This window comes from Cavia porcellus, unplaced genomic scaffold (genome assembly GCF_034190915.1).
Source record: "Cavia porcellus strain 051 isolate PalLab524CR breed Dunkin Hartley unplaced genomic scaffold, mCavPor4.1 scaffold_26, whole genome shotgun sequence".
Classification (NCBI taxonomy): domain Eukaryota; kingdom Metazoa; phylum Chordata; class Mammalia; order Rodentia; family Caviidae; genus Cavia; species Cavia porcellus.
In genome coordinates, this window is record NW_026947509.1 from 46,292,810 (window position 1) to 46,307,200 (window position 14,391).

At 41.4% G+C, this 14,391-nt stretch overlaps 1 long non-coding RNA gene across 2 annotated transcripts in view; it reads right to left on the minus strand.

Annotated features, from left to right (window-relative positions):
* The window catches only part of LOC134473150 (uncharacterized), a 37,907-nt gene extending 23,877 nt beyond the window's left edge, over positions 1-14,030 (minus strand). For both annotated transcript variants that reach the window (XR_010043244.1, XR_010043243.1), the window contains exon 1: positions 13,884-14,030. This is a non-coding gene — a long non-coding RNA (uncharacterized LOC134473150). The remainder of the gene's footprint in view (positions 1-13,883) is intronic.
* Between the last annotated feature and the right edge of the window lie 361 nt (positions 14,031-14,391).

Sequence of the window (14,391 nt, forward strand, 5' to 3'; positions counted from 1 at the left end):
TGTTACCAGAGTTCTTGCACTTTATAGCTGGCACCACACAGATGGTAGGCACCCTTCTCAGAGCCCATTTATTTTCTTTTTCTTTTTTTTAAATTTTATTTTGAAAGTAGTAAAAATGCAACAGCACAAGACAGAACAAAGCCAATCAAGACAATGTGGTGAAATTGGTACATGATTTCATAGTAGGATACTGGGATAGTAGTAATAGGTACTATGGTATATCTTTTTAATTTCACAATAGTTGTCCAGTCAATTAGTTATAGCAAAATCAAACCAAAAATAGAACATTATAAAACCAATTGAGAATACTGAATAGGGAAAAAGAAACATAACACAACAAAACAGTGAAAACAACAGAAGATAGAAGGAAATTCCCCATATTTGCTATATTGCATATGGTCATCCTCCCAAGAGATGCCGAGACATCTATTCCCAGTAGCTATGGGGGGGGGCAGGGGAAGGGTGCTTGATTTTTCAGCCCATGTGGCAGCAGGCTTACAGGTAATGGTTCTCTTCCTAGCCCACACTATTGGTGCTTACTAAGAGGGAGGGTGAATAAGCTGCATGAGTCCCACCATGGCCAGATCTCAGGAGCGCTGGTTCTTCTCCTGGCCCTCGCTACAGGCGCTTACCAAGAGGGTGGGTGAATAAGCTGCCTGGGTCCCACCCATGGCCGATCTCAGAAGTTCTGATTTTCCTCCTGGCCACGCCACAGGTGCTTACCAAGAAGGTGGGTGAATAAGCTGCCTGAGGCCCACCATGGCCGGATCTCGGGAGTTCTCGAGCCCATTTATTTTCTAATATTTCTCTTTTTCTTCATGAACATCTCTTTGTCACTCCCATTCACTGTGACTTAGCTGTCATTGACTCTATCCTCCAACTTCAAGGATCAGGCCAGGCTTCACCTTTAGCTATTTAGCCTAATTTACTGCATTGGCCACACTGAGTGCTCTGGAAATGGGAACTCTCTCAAACTAGGCCAATGAGGCTTTTGTCAGACTTTGTTAGAACTCCTTGGTGGGATTCAGGATGTTGGAGGCTGTAAGCATGGTCAGAGTTCTCCAGAGAAACAGAAGCAATGGGAGATACGTAGATAGAAAAAGACTAGATAGACAGACAAGAAGATTTCTTATGGGAATTGACTCACACAATAGTGGAGATGAGGAGTCTGAGATAGGCCAGCTGAAGGCCAGAGAACTAGAAAATCTAGTAGCCTGGCCCAGTCTGAGTCCCAGGGTCTTAGGATGTGGGGGACTGTTAGGGCAAATTCTGGAAAATGAAGGTTGGAGAACCTGGATTCCTGACACCCAAGGACAGAAGGTCCATGACCCAGCTCCAAAAGGGAGGGAGAGTTTGCCTTTCCCATGTCATTTTGCTCTGTCTAAACCCTCCATGGGTTGGAGGATGCCTGTCCATGCTAGGAAAGTGTGACTGTTCCTTTTGAGGTCACTGACTCAAATGCCAGCTTCTTCTGGAAGCACTTGCACAGGCATGCCCAAAAATCCTTTAGCAGTTGGTTGGGCATGCTTTAACTACCCAAAATTGATCATCACAACCACTATTCTGAAAAGTGCCTTCTTGAGAGGAAGCCAACACAGAGCTGAAGGCAGGAGGCTACAGAGAACTCATTTTCTCATTCGAATTCTTGCATCTAGGAACACTGTGACTCCCATCAAAACATGGTTGAGCCAGGAAGGATAGAGAGCCAGGGTTCCAGGTCTGTCAACTAGGATCGAGTCTTAAGAGGCTATGATTTCCCAGTGCACAAAAGTCTGCACATCAGAGCTGAAGCATCACACTCAGAACATTAAATGCCATCTCAGTTGTGTTACATGGATCAGTCTTTCTGCATGTTGCAGGGGTGGTTACAGGTCTCCTGCATGGCCCAGCTCACAGTACTCTCGGGCCATTCTCACATTCACTCATCCTCAAGCCACTCCCTTCTTCACAAATTGATAAAATCCAGTATAGCCCTGAGTTGAGGCCTTTGTTCTGATGGACCTTCATTCTGGCCGTACTTAGGACTCCTTGACCTCCATAATTATTAGATTGGAATTAATTCACTAGAATTCCAATAACTTTTCCGTGGGATTACAAATATAAACTTCCCAGAGATGAGGACAGTGAAGGGGTCACTATAGAGTAATAGTAAATTCTCTTTCTGTTTAAACTTGTGTGAGTTAGGTTTTATTTTAAAATGGTGATAGGGACTGAACCCAGGGAACACTGAGCCCCATGCTTAGAACCTTATTTAAAATTTTATTTTGAGACAGGATCTTGCTAAGGTAGCCCAGGCTAGCTTTGAACCTGAAGTTGTCTTGCTCTGGCTCCTACAATTACAGGCATTCATTGCTGTGTTTAACTGTTGCCTTTTTTTTTTTTTAATAAAAAAGATTTGAGAGTCTTACTGTGTTGCCCAGGCTGGCCAAGCAAGCTTCCTGCCTCAGCCTTCTGAGTAGCCAGGACTACAGGAGAACGTCACCATGCCAGATTCAGGGTAGCTTTTAGTCGCTTGAAATAGAAAGAGTCCTACCCAATACATTAAAGCAATGATCTCAGTTCAGAGTTATCTGTACTGCTACCCTCTGTGAGTTAATCTCACCTTCCCTGTTTTGTTAGAAGACAGGAATGGAAGCCAACTATAGGTCAAGCATAACAGCTGCTGCTAATCTTCTGTTAAATGACCTCTAAGGAAAGTTGGATCTCAAGTGTTCAGAGGGTTATGGGTAAAACATTGAATACTTATCCTTTAGCCGATGAGCTCTTTGTTCATTCAGGCTTTTCTTTAAGCAATCAACTTTATCTTTAATTACAAGTTTAGATGAAGCTATTGAAAGTGTCTAATCAACTCCATCATTGAAAATATAAAGTGGCAATGCTTCTAAATTAAGAATTTATTTGCTAATTTTTCTGCTTAACTAAGCAGCAGTCATACCGGGGACATAAATGTGTTCAGGAGACTCTTGGTGAGTAACGAATTGAAGGAATAGTGTGGCATCAAAGCATCTATTTGTGGATATTCCTCTCACCGCATATTCACTCTGGTGCCTTTTTCAGTTCCTACTGGTTCAGGTGCACGCAGTCAGCAGCAACACCCATTCCTGGAGTTTTGCTCTTCTAAGCATCCAGTAAGAATGTTCGCTAGCCCAGATATGTGGAACCTTGACAACTTGGGTGTTCTGATGTTCCCTACTAACACATGAGCTACCTGGTGTTCTTGAAGCAATCGAGGCAAACAAAACCCCAGACTTCTATCTCAACGTTGAGCTACTTCTTTTCACCAGCTGCCTGTCCTTCTAATGGAATGGTATTTTGCTTCACTGCCTGTGACTCCTTGCCTGAGTTCTTTTCTTGGACAGAAACAGACCTTGGCAGTGGCCTAGTTGGTGCGGATCCCTGGAAACCAAGTCCCTCATGTCCATCTTTACTGCTCCTGCTGGTATCTTTTAAGGACTCAGTGTCAGGCACAGCTGCTGAAGTTCTGTTGCTATGTTACTCATATGTCCATTTCCATTACAAAATACTTGAGGCTAGAGATTTGTTCAGTGGCTTAAGTGCCTACCTGGAAAGTGTGAGGTTTTGAGTTCGATCCCTGTTACAAAAAAACAAAAATACTTTAGTGACGGAGTCAACATATAAAATGGAAAAGTTTATTGTGGCTTACAGTTTTGGAGACTTAGTCCATGGTGGGACAGACACAGTGCTTTGTGGCTGAGGCCACATATCATGGCAGAAAGCATGAGGCGGAGGAAGCTGTTCACAATCATCACAGGGTGGCTTGGAAATGAAAAAGTGAAAAGAAACAATATAAGGTTTCACTGTCTCTTTCGAGGGACAGCCCCACTACTGGACTTCCTTTCTGGGGTCTGACCTTTTGATGGGTCCACCACCTGTCAACAGCCCCATGACCTGGGGACCAGATCTTAATGGATAGTTCTTTGGAGGACACTTACCCAAACCATAGCACATGTTTTATCTGGTTTTCTTTGCCAGCGTTAAGAGTTTAGAACTCACCAGTATTTGTGCCTCTCTTTGGGCCTCAGCAGTTAGTACTGTGAACCATTCCCTGGAGAAAGCAGCCTCCCCAGCACCGGGTTCAATAGCACCAGCTCCACTGCATAGGTTCCTGCCTGCCAGCTGCTCCCAGGGGCCTCCCAGGTCGGGGCAGCTCTTTCCCTCGGCTTTTTTTACACTATGCTTCCAAGCTGGAGCATTTCATCTCTGTCTTCTAAAGACAGATACTTGGTTTCCTCTCCTTGAAGTAATTATCTAGGTAAGAATGCTCCTTTATTAAAAAAGAGTCTTTCTTTTTAACTCAAAATACTTAACAATAATCATATGCATCCCATATGGGCTTTTCAGTTCCAGGCTAATGAAATTTCTCCCCCCACCCCTCTCCTTCTTCCTCTTCTTTTCCCTCCTTGTCCTGTCTCCTTTTCCTCCTCCTCTTCCTCTTCTCTTTCTTCTTTCCCTTCCTCTTCCCCTCTCTCTCTTCTTCCTCCTCCTCCTCTTCTTTCTTCTCCAAATGTTCAACAAGGGAGGCACCTCCATCTCTAAATCTCCTGTCTTGGCAGGATTTATGGCCATCTCTTGCAAATTAGTCCCTGCTTCTAAAGGGACAAAGTGACACTTGTCAACAAGATGGTTGCTAGTGGTGGCAGCCTGTCTTAACTTTCCTTCTCAGCTCACAGATAAACAGGTTCCCTCTGTTCTCTGGGAGAAGCCATGGATGCATACTCAGTGTTCCCTGATTTGTTGGGCTATAAGCATATTCCACAATTTCATTTGCTTCCCTGGTTTGCCTTGTATAACTCATCTTTGTGAAAACTCATTGACCAGGCTCTTGGCACTGTGCCCTAGAGATACAGAGATGGTTTACTGAGCTGATTCCTTCTCTGATGAAGGCAGGGTCATCTCATGAGAGCAAACTGCTAAAGTCCAAACCTGCACATGAATAATAAGTATTTCTCTTGAAGCCAGGTGTGGTAGTACACACCTGTAGTCCCAGCACTCAGGAGGCTGAGGCAGGAGAATCACTGCAAGTTCGAGACAAGCCCGGGCTACAAAGTGAGCTCAAGTCACTTTCATCTTCTTGAATGGTTTCACACTGTCTTGATATGTTTGATGCTATAGTATATGAAGTTATACTCAAATATTTCAAGGAAAGAGACACTATGGTAACTACTAGTAAGTCGGGTTAGCTTGTGGTGAAACACTATGTTGCTTAAATTGTTCTGTTCTGACCTGTATTGTTGTTATATTCTCTTTTATCTCAATCTTCCCCCTTTTTAAAATTTTTTTATTTATTATTATTATTTATTAATTAAGGGAAAAAATTTTAAAATTAGCAGGATATATTATAGTAACTTTTAAAATTTCCTATTAACTTGATTTGAAGCCTTGTATTGCTCTATCTTGTTTTGAATGATTTTACTCTATTCTGTTCTGTTTGATAGTATCAAGTTGAAGGTATAAGCAACTACTTTGAAGACAGTAAGATTCACTATGATGCCTATTCTGGTTTGACTATTATCTTCTTTTGAAGTCCAGTAATGTCTCCAATGTTTAGGTTTTATTGGTTTTGTTCTGTACTGTTTTGTTCAATTTTATTATACCTGATGATATAGGCAATTCTTTTTAAGGTAGCAAGAGGCATTATGGTAACCATTGTTGATTACCTTGTATTCTGTTTTCATATCACGTACTATGTCCATCCTTTGTTTTGACTGACTGCTTTGTTTTGTCACATTTGGTTTTATTCTCTTCCAAAAAAAAAAAAAAGTAATAAGAACTATGGGAGTAATAAAACCCAAAATGTGTAAACGTTATTGTAAAAGAGAGGAAATGAAAGTGCTCTAAAGGACACAACTGCAAGTGTGTTTAGGTGTGTAAGATAGATGACCATATTACTAAGTTTTTGTTGGATCATTGAACACAACTATTTGCAGTCTCACTGTCTGAATGTCTACTTTGTATGCTTTAATTTTGTAACTTGAACAACTATTTCTAAGATGACAATATGTCATCTATTAACCTAGTGATTTCTTACTGTTTATTTTTTTGAAATTCTGTATTACTTGTACCCTTTTCCTATTTTTTTAAATAAAATTTTTTTTAAAAATGAGCTCAAGTCCAGTCTGAACTGCATAGCAGCATGCTGTCTCAAAAAAAAAAAAATTTCCCTTGAAAGCAGGAAATTCGCTGGTCTCATCTTTTATCATCCTGCTGATCACCTGCTCTAAAATGACAGGAGTTACACAATCCAAGGTGGTTTTGTGGATTCCACGGCTTTGAGCCTCCAAATATCTTTCACTTTTGAACTTGAAAGATTCCTCTGTTCTCTGTCCTCTACTTCCAGGCTGCTAAGTGGCAAATTTTCCCTGCCTCTCCCTCTGGTCCTTTCCTTCTTATTTTGGATGAAAAGATTACAGCCTGTGAGTAAATTACTCCAAGAAATGCCACATCCGGGAAATAATATACATGGCTTTCTGTGGCCATCCTTCTGCTTCTTTGTCTTTTGCCCAAACGTCCTCATCTACAGAGCTTAGTGGTAAGAGGTGAGCATTCTGGAGTCAGAAATCCAGCTTCAGATCCTGGTTCTGCCCCTGCTACCCATACTACTGGGTTAATCTTTTCAAATTGCTGAACTTTCATTCATGTTAAATGCAAAAACAATTCAAACCTAACTCATGGCTAATGTGAAAGAACTGGACAACTACACAGGTGGAAAGTGATTGGCACAGTGCCTAGCACACTGGAAATAGTCTGAAAATGTTGTGAATTATTATTATTACAGATCACAAGGCAGAGGAAAATGCAGTGGACGCCGCAGGACAGCCTTCCAAGCTGCTGCTCTCCCTGCAGCTGTTCAGTCTTGGCTCACGGATGGGTGGGGTCAGTTTCACAGAACCTGAAGCAGCTCTTGGGTCTGTGGAAACAGATTCCAGATGCTTAAAGAATTTCCATAATTTCCTGTGTAATGAAGCCTCAGTAGAGAATCATTTGAGCAGTGTCAGTATTCTCTCTAAAATGACTGTGATGTGTATTTATAACTCATGGGGAATTTTTTGCTTGCACTAATAGAGACATTAACAGTCGAGGGGTTAGTTTCTTTCAGCCTTTATCATCAGGTGTGCTGTTGTGTTCATTCCCCTCATCCCTGCTACCTTTTACCTTCTGTCTTTTTTTAGAAAGACTTTCGTTTTTTTCTTATTTTCTGACACCACAAGATGTTCTAAATTTATCTTGTATTTTCCAGCACTGTTTTTTTGTTTGTTTTAGAGAACAAAACAAAGCAAAGCAAAGCAAAACAAAACAAAACAGAACAAAGCAGAGCAGAGTAAAGCAATGCAAATAACACAAGATTTCAGAAAAAAGACAGCAGGAAATCAACAGCAACTACCACGTCTCTTGTTTTCTTCTTCAGCCCTGGTTTTAAGCACTCTTGTAGGAGCCATGATTCTTCTTACTGGAAAATATTATTTAAATACCAAGGTCTAACTACTAGGTATGTGCTTATCTAACTGACATATAACAAAAATCAGTATCTATCTGCTCATGGAACCGTGAGTTTGTATTGAAACCTCAGATCCATTTCAACCACAACATGTTCATTTTGACCTTCCCTCTTTCTTTGTTTATATCTTCTTTCTTATTGTCTATAATCCATTTACTGATTTTTTCATGCTAGATCCATGTAGCCAATATTTGGAAATGGTAACCTATACGACAGTGAGAAATATTTTTATTAACCAGATAACACGTTTATGTGTAGTTTTTTGTCTACAGTGTTATAATGCACAGTCATGATATTATTTGCCTACCAACAGCAAATTTCACAGGTCTAGAAAAAGACATTCCTAAAATTCATATGGAACTGGAAGAGACTCAGAATAGCAAAAACAATTCTGGACAACAAAAGCAAAGCAGGAGGCATAATAATACCTGGCTGCAAGCTATACTGCAAAACAACAGTGATAAAAACAGTATGGTACAAAAACAGAGACTTGGATCAGTGGAACAGAACTGAGGATATAGAAAATTCCCCTGACATATTCAGCGATTTGATCAACAAAGGGGCCAAAGGCATATGTTGGAGGAAAGATAGCCTATTCATCAAATGGTGCCAGGAAAACTGGTTATCTGTGTGCAGAAGATTGAAACTGGACACATATCTCTCACCACATATGAGATTAAAATAAAAATGGATCAAAGCTCTAAACATTAAAACAGAAATTTTCAGCCTACTGGAAAATAACCTATGTAAAGGACTTGAACATTCATGAAGGTGACCACAGAGGTAGTGCTGCTAATCAGTTGGTTTTCTGTGTTAATTTAAGCGTTTGTTCCAGGCTAAGTAACTTGCCTGATGAGCTAGTGGCTGGCAAGCATAAACGGAACTCTCCATGCCCGTAGTCACAGCAGAGGCCTGAGTGGCCTGAGCCACTGGAACAGCTCTGAAGGCCAGTGGCAGTACGGCTGAGGCTGCTCAGCTGTTCAGGGGCAATAACTGCCATCCTCAGAGATGAAGTCGTTCTCTGAAGCAAACACTGACTGCTCGGACTGTCTCTGATCTAGTTCCATGAGGCCTTGTCACTGTTACACCTTTTACCTCAGCTGTTCTGTGCACTTCACTGCATGCCCTCCAGTACGATGTACCCAGTCAACAGTGGGCAGTTCTGAGAAGTCTCTCTTAGCCACAAGAGCTCTGACTTTCCCTGGGCCCCCAAATGCCACATTGCTTTTGTCTATTGTCCTTCATCCTTCACTGCGCCCTCACCCAGAAGAGAGACCACCCAGCCCCTAGTAGACTTAGGATTTTCTAAACATAATCTCTATGGCACAAGAAATAATGGTAAGAATCAACAAATGGGATTATAGGAGACTAAAAAGCTTCTTTACAGCAAAAGAATCAGTCAGTAGAATGAAGAGACAACCTGCGGAATGGGAAAAAATTTTCAGCAGCTATTCCTTAGGACAAATATCAAGAATATACAAAGAACTAAAAAAAAAAGAAAGAAAAAGAACCGCAAAACTAAACTAACTAAAATTAAAGATCTAGTCAATAGCAATGAATAGACATTTCACAGAGGAAGAAATACAAATGGTCAACAAATATATGAAAAAATGCTCAGCCCCTGTAGTCATTAATGCTAGTCAAAACAGTACTAAGATTCCATCTTACTTCAGAAAGAATGGCCATTATTGGGAACAACAGTAACAAACACTGGTGGAGCTGTGGTGAAAAAGGAGCCCTCCTTCCCTTTTGGTAGGAATGCAAACTAGTACAACTATGACAGAAATCTGAATGGAGATTTCTCAAAGAACCAAAATAAGAAATTCATATGACCCTTCTAGGTTTCTTCCTCAAAGATCTTAACACATTATTCTACAGTGATACATGCATACCAATGTTTATAGCAGCACAATTCATAATAGTTAAATCCTAGAGGCAGCCTGTACCCCATCAACAGATGATTGGATAAATTTCTTTATGGTGTCTATATGTAATGGAACACTACTTAGCCATAAAGAATGACAGATTTGAGACACTGGTAAGAAAATCGATGTGCCTGGAAAATATAATATTGAGTGAAATATACCAGACACCTAGGTTTAAATAGTATCACTCATTTGAGTGAAGCAAAGTACAAACAAAGAGAATGAAGGATGGACAGAAGGGGATAAGGAGATGGGTCCCCTGAAATAGAGAGGTGGTCTAAGAGGAAAAAGCAGGAGGAGTTGTCGGAGGGGAAGAGAAGTAGAATAAAGATTTGTTATACACAAGAGCCTAATAACCTCAATTAATGTATACATTTTATATTACAACATGAGCTAAGATTAATAATGTCAACAAGAATGAAAAATAGGATAGAGGAACTAGAGGAGGAGGAGGGGGAAAAAAGAAACCAAGCTATGGTAGGTACATGTAACCACTCCCCAGGATAATTATAAACTGCACAAACTGCAAACATTAAAAATTAAACAAGATATCGTTTGCCTCAGTTTCTTAGTTCTTTTCTTCTCTGCCTCATTCAACGTGGTTATGGTATTCGTTTGCAATTCAGGTAGGTTTACTCATTGGTGTTTGTGTCCGCTTGGGGCTCACCACGGCTTGGCCGCTTTGAATTCTGGGTTAATTCTGAGTATGCGAAAGCAGCTCTGAATCTGAGTTGGAGTTTCCCGGGAAGATACACTCAGAGGTCAGAGCCTCCTCCACCCAGCTACTCCATCCTCACTCCCTCCTCCTTCCTACCCCACTGCCCCTGCACCCCATCCACTTTTTAGTATGTGTTGCCTTTCAATAGAATGAGGTTTCTGGAGTCTTTACAGTCACAGCAAGGGGCAGTACCAGCTTTGACAGTGTTATGAGGTTCATGTCCTCAGCCAAAGAGCAAGGACACATTTGTGCGAAGATGAATTTACTGGAATTACTTGGAACAAAGGAGCCTGGGCCCTGTGGGAAAGCACAGGCAGCTCAGTAGGATGTCAGGAGTGGCTCTTGCAGGATATTTTGTGTCCTGCTAGGTAGTTTGGGGGATGGTCAGAAAGCAGGCCCAATTGTTTAACTGGATACCTAAATTTTTAAAATCTAAGGTGTGGGAAAGATGCCATAAAGCTGATGTTGGGGAAAATAGCAGGCATCCACTTACTAGCTAGGAGGGAAGCCATTTGGTTATTTTTATCATCTGTGCAGTGTTTCTGTTCTCTGGTCTCAGACGTGGTTCTGCATGGGCTCATTTTCGTTTTCTATCAGAATCACAGAGCAACCTCATCTGATGTTGATGCATTGTAAACTGTTTATGTTCAGTAAGGAAAGTGGCAGCCTAGTTATGAGTGCCGACCCAGATCCCAGCTGTGACCTGACAGAGCTGTTGCTCTGTGCTTTCTGATACCCACTGGATCTGCCCCACAGGAATCACCTGGTGGAGCAAGGGAGACATTCAGGGAGAGTGGGTCTTAGGGCACAAACTTCACCTAGCTAATAAGCAGTTAACAACTGTGTCCTTCTTTTGGGACACCTCCTTGCCAAAATGGTTGTGAAACTACTGAATTGCTTCCGATATTTTGCAAATAGTTTTTGTCCTGGCCCTTTAGGCACACTCTAGTTGCTCCCTTGGGATCCTGATTGAGCCTCAGGACCCAAAGCTGGCCTGTGACCACTGGCCTGGTGAGGCTGTGCTTTTACCTTATTGATGCTTAAATGCCATCCCTGGACATCTTGCTGAGCTCACTTCCACAGATGCGTATTAAAAGCTAATAGCACTTTTTCTGTTTTTCCATATAAACCAGCTTGGTGAATACCTGTCTCTCTTAGATACCAGTGACTCTACGTACGTATATGATATCTATCCTCAGAGGTTTTAGAACATTTGGTTGGGCAGGAAGACTTAGAAACTGTCAGTCAATGAGTCTGAATGGTCTCTTGAGCTCCAGTCACTCATGATCAAGGCAGTTTGAACTGAAGACAAGAACTGTAACTTTTACTTTCTTCGAACATTATTCTAATATTCATTACAGAAAAAAATCCCAGAGGGTAGATATATTAGTCTGCTTTCTGTAGCTATAATGAAATATTGAAAGCTGTATACTTTACAAATAAAAGAGGCTTATTTTTGCTGTTTTGGAGGCTGAAAACATTTAAGATCAGTTTAGGTTCTAGTAAAAGTTTCATGGTATACTGGCCTCCCAATGGAGAGAATTTGTGCATAAGTAATTATATGAGGAATCAGAAAGTAAAGAGATTCAGGGGGCAGGTTCACTCTTTTTATAATGACTTATTCCCTTATTCCTAAGGGAATTAGTATCCCACAAGAGCGATACTAATCTCTTCCAAGATGGCATGTTTATTGATTTGTTTTTCACTGGGCCTCACTTTTTAAATTGTCTATCACCTCCCAACACTGCCATACTGGAGACCACATTTTCACACAGTGAAACCATATCCAAACTAGAGTATTAAATCGTACAATTTAGAGATCAACATCATTAGTGTTGATTTTTTCAGACTCTTTCAAACACACACACACACACACACACACACACACAGAGGAAATGAGAATGGGATTATACATTACATGTTATTTTGACAAATGTTATTTTACTTAAAATACCATGAAAATATTTCCATATCAGTGGGTATAGACCCCATATTATCAATAGCCAATTGATACACACGTATTCAACAATGACTGTTGTGGATATTTAAAAATATGAAAATTTCCCTGAAGTTATCAAGCTTAAAAATGGTAATTATACCATTAATCACTGATATTTTAGGTAATTAATAAATATTAAATAAATATTAATTCTACAGAGATATCAAGCAGAACAGAAACTTTGGTTTAGATTTGGGGTTCATATCTACATTTAAATGAGTTGAAATTTAAGTACTTAATGACATTATAAAAGATCAGTGGAAAGGGGTCTTCCTCTATCTCGGCCATAACAAGTTATGGGGGAAGACAGTATAAAATGGGTAAGATCAACAATTAAAAAATGCGTCATATCCCCAGTATCTCATGGAAAAAACTTGGGGCCTTTATTTCTATGACCATCATGAATATGACCCATGTAATCCAACCCTACAAGGCAACTTCCTCATTCTACAGGTAAAACCCAGTAACCCCAACCTCCATCAGCATTCTAGTAATACCTACCTCACTGGCACAAGTATTCTCCCAGCAAGCTCAACCCATTCTCCGGCTTCTGTCACAAACATATGCTACTCTGTCACACTCCGCAAATCTTACAGAGTGCTGCTGGCTTTGCATCCCATACCAACAAAATGTTTATATGGCTGCCCCCACATACTGGAATGCCTCTTCCCTATCCCAGCCACAGTGGGACGTTTATCTACAGTCCTCCTGACTGGCTGACTAACCTCACTTGCCTTGGTCTCAAAATTCTTCTCCCCAAATGGGGGGACCTCCCCCACTGCACCCACATTACCTCCAACCACTAGCCGTCTTCCCACCCCAGGGCTGGCTTATAGATTGCCAAACAGGGGCCTACACTTGCCTTCTTCCTGGGGAGGAGGGTTTTGCACGCTAATCCTTTTAGTTCCAGCCCTCACAGTAAACTCTCAGGAGGCCATGGAAACCTTTTTCTTATTCCAAATTGACAATACACACTTCACCTGGGAAAGAAGGCCCGTCCACGTCCCAGGTCTTCTTGGCCCAGGCACTCTCTCTCTACTCGGAGGTGGCCTCCGGGCAGGGGAAATAGGCACAGCGGCCCATTGTTATCATCAACTCTCCCTGGAGCTTCACCAACAGATAGAAGACATAACCAAACATAACATAACCCATTCACTCGAGAACTAAATAATCAGCCTTGTAGCTGTCACTCCCAGAGCCCACAAGCTGTAGACAAGAGAGAGGCACCTGTGCTACGCTGGAAGAATGCTGTTTCTTTATCAGTGAGCTGGGAATCATCATGGACAAGGCAGAAGGTCTCCACAATTACGTAGACAAAAAGCACCAACAGCTAGGCTATGGATGTTCTTCCTCACCATGGTCCTGGTGGAGACCCATTCAGGTCATGGAGTCCCTTTCTTCTACTTCTCTTGGGTTCTTTAATTATGATAATGACCTGCGTCCTCATAGCACCTTGTCTTTTAATCTTTTATCTACGAGGCAAGCATCCACCAACGATAAACTCCCTACCCCGGATGGAACACCTGGTACCCACATGGGCATCAACCGTCATCCCATCAACCTTCCCGAACCCCAACACGTTGCCCCCATTGAGCAGAAAATAGAAAGAGTCATTGCTCTTTCCAGCAACAGAGAGACGGGAATGAAAGGTTTCCCTCGTATAAATTACAGGACATTAAGGCAGTGGTCGAACAGGGCGGAAGCCAAAGTAAAAACGACACTTACCCTGACGAGCACTTCCTCCTCCTTCCCCTTCAGCCCTGATTACAAACTTCCTGTTTCCTTTCCCGCGAAGAGAAATCCAGTCAGTTCCTCACACGTCAGTTCCTCATACATCATCATGCCCACCCAAGCGCCACTTCCGGCCAGAGGTCCGGTAACCCTCATCTCCATGTCCTCAATAAAAGAATCCTTTTTCTTTCTTTTTGCTTCTCTATTGTACCGAAAAAACCCTAACAATTTAAAGGGTATTTTTTGGGGCTGGGGATTTAGCTCAGCGGCATAAGCACCTTCCTTGCAAGCAGGCGGTCGTGAGTTCAATGCCTGGTACCGATAAAAACTGAAAAAGACAAAAAAAAAAAAAAAAAAAGGAATATTTTTTTTTAAATCTCAGAAAACTACCTACTCCATTTAAGAAACAAAGCATCCTATAGGGAGTGTGAAGCAGATCTCTAGGTACTCTGCAAATACAATCTAAATAAATTAACTTTTTCATTTGTTGTCCATTTGCACC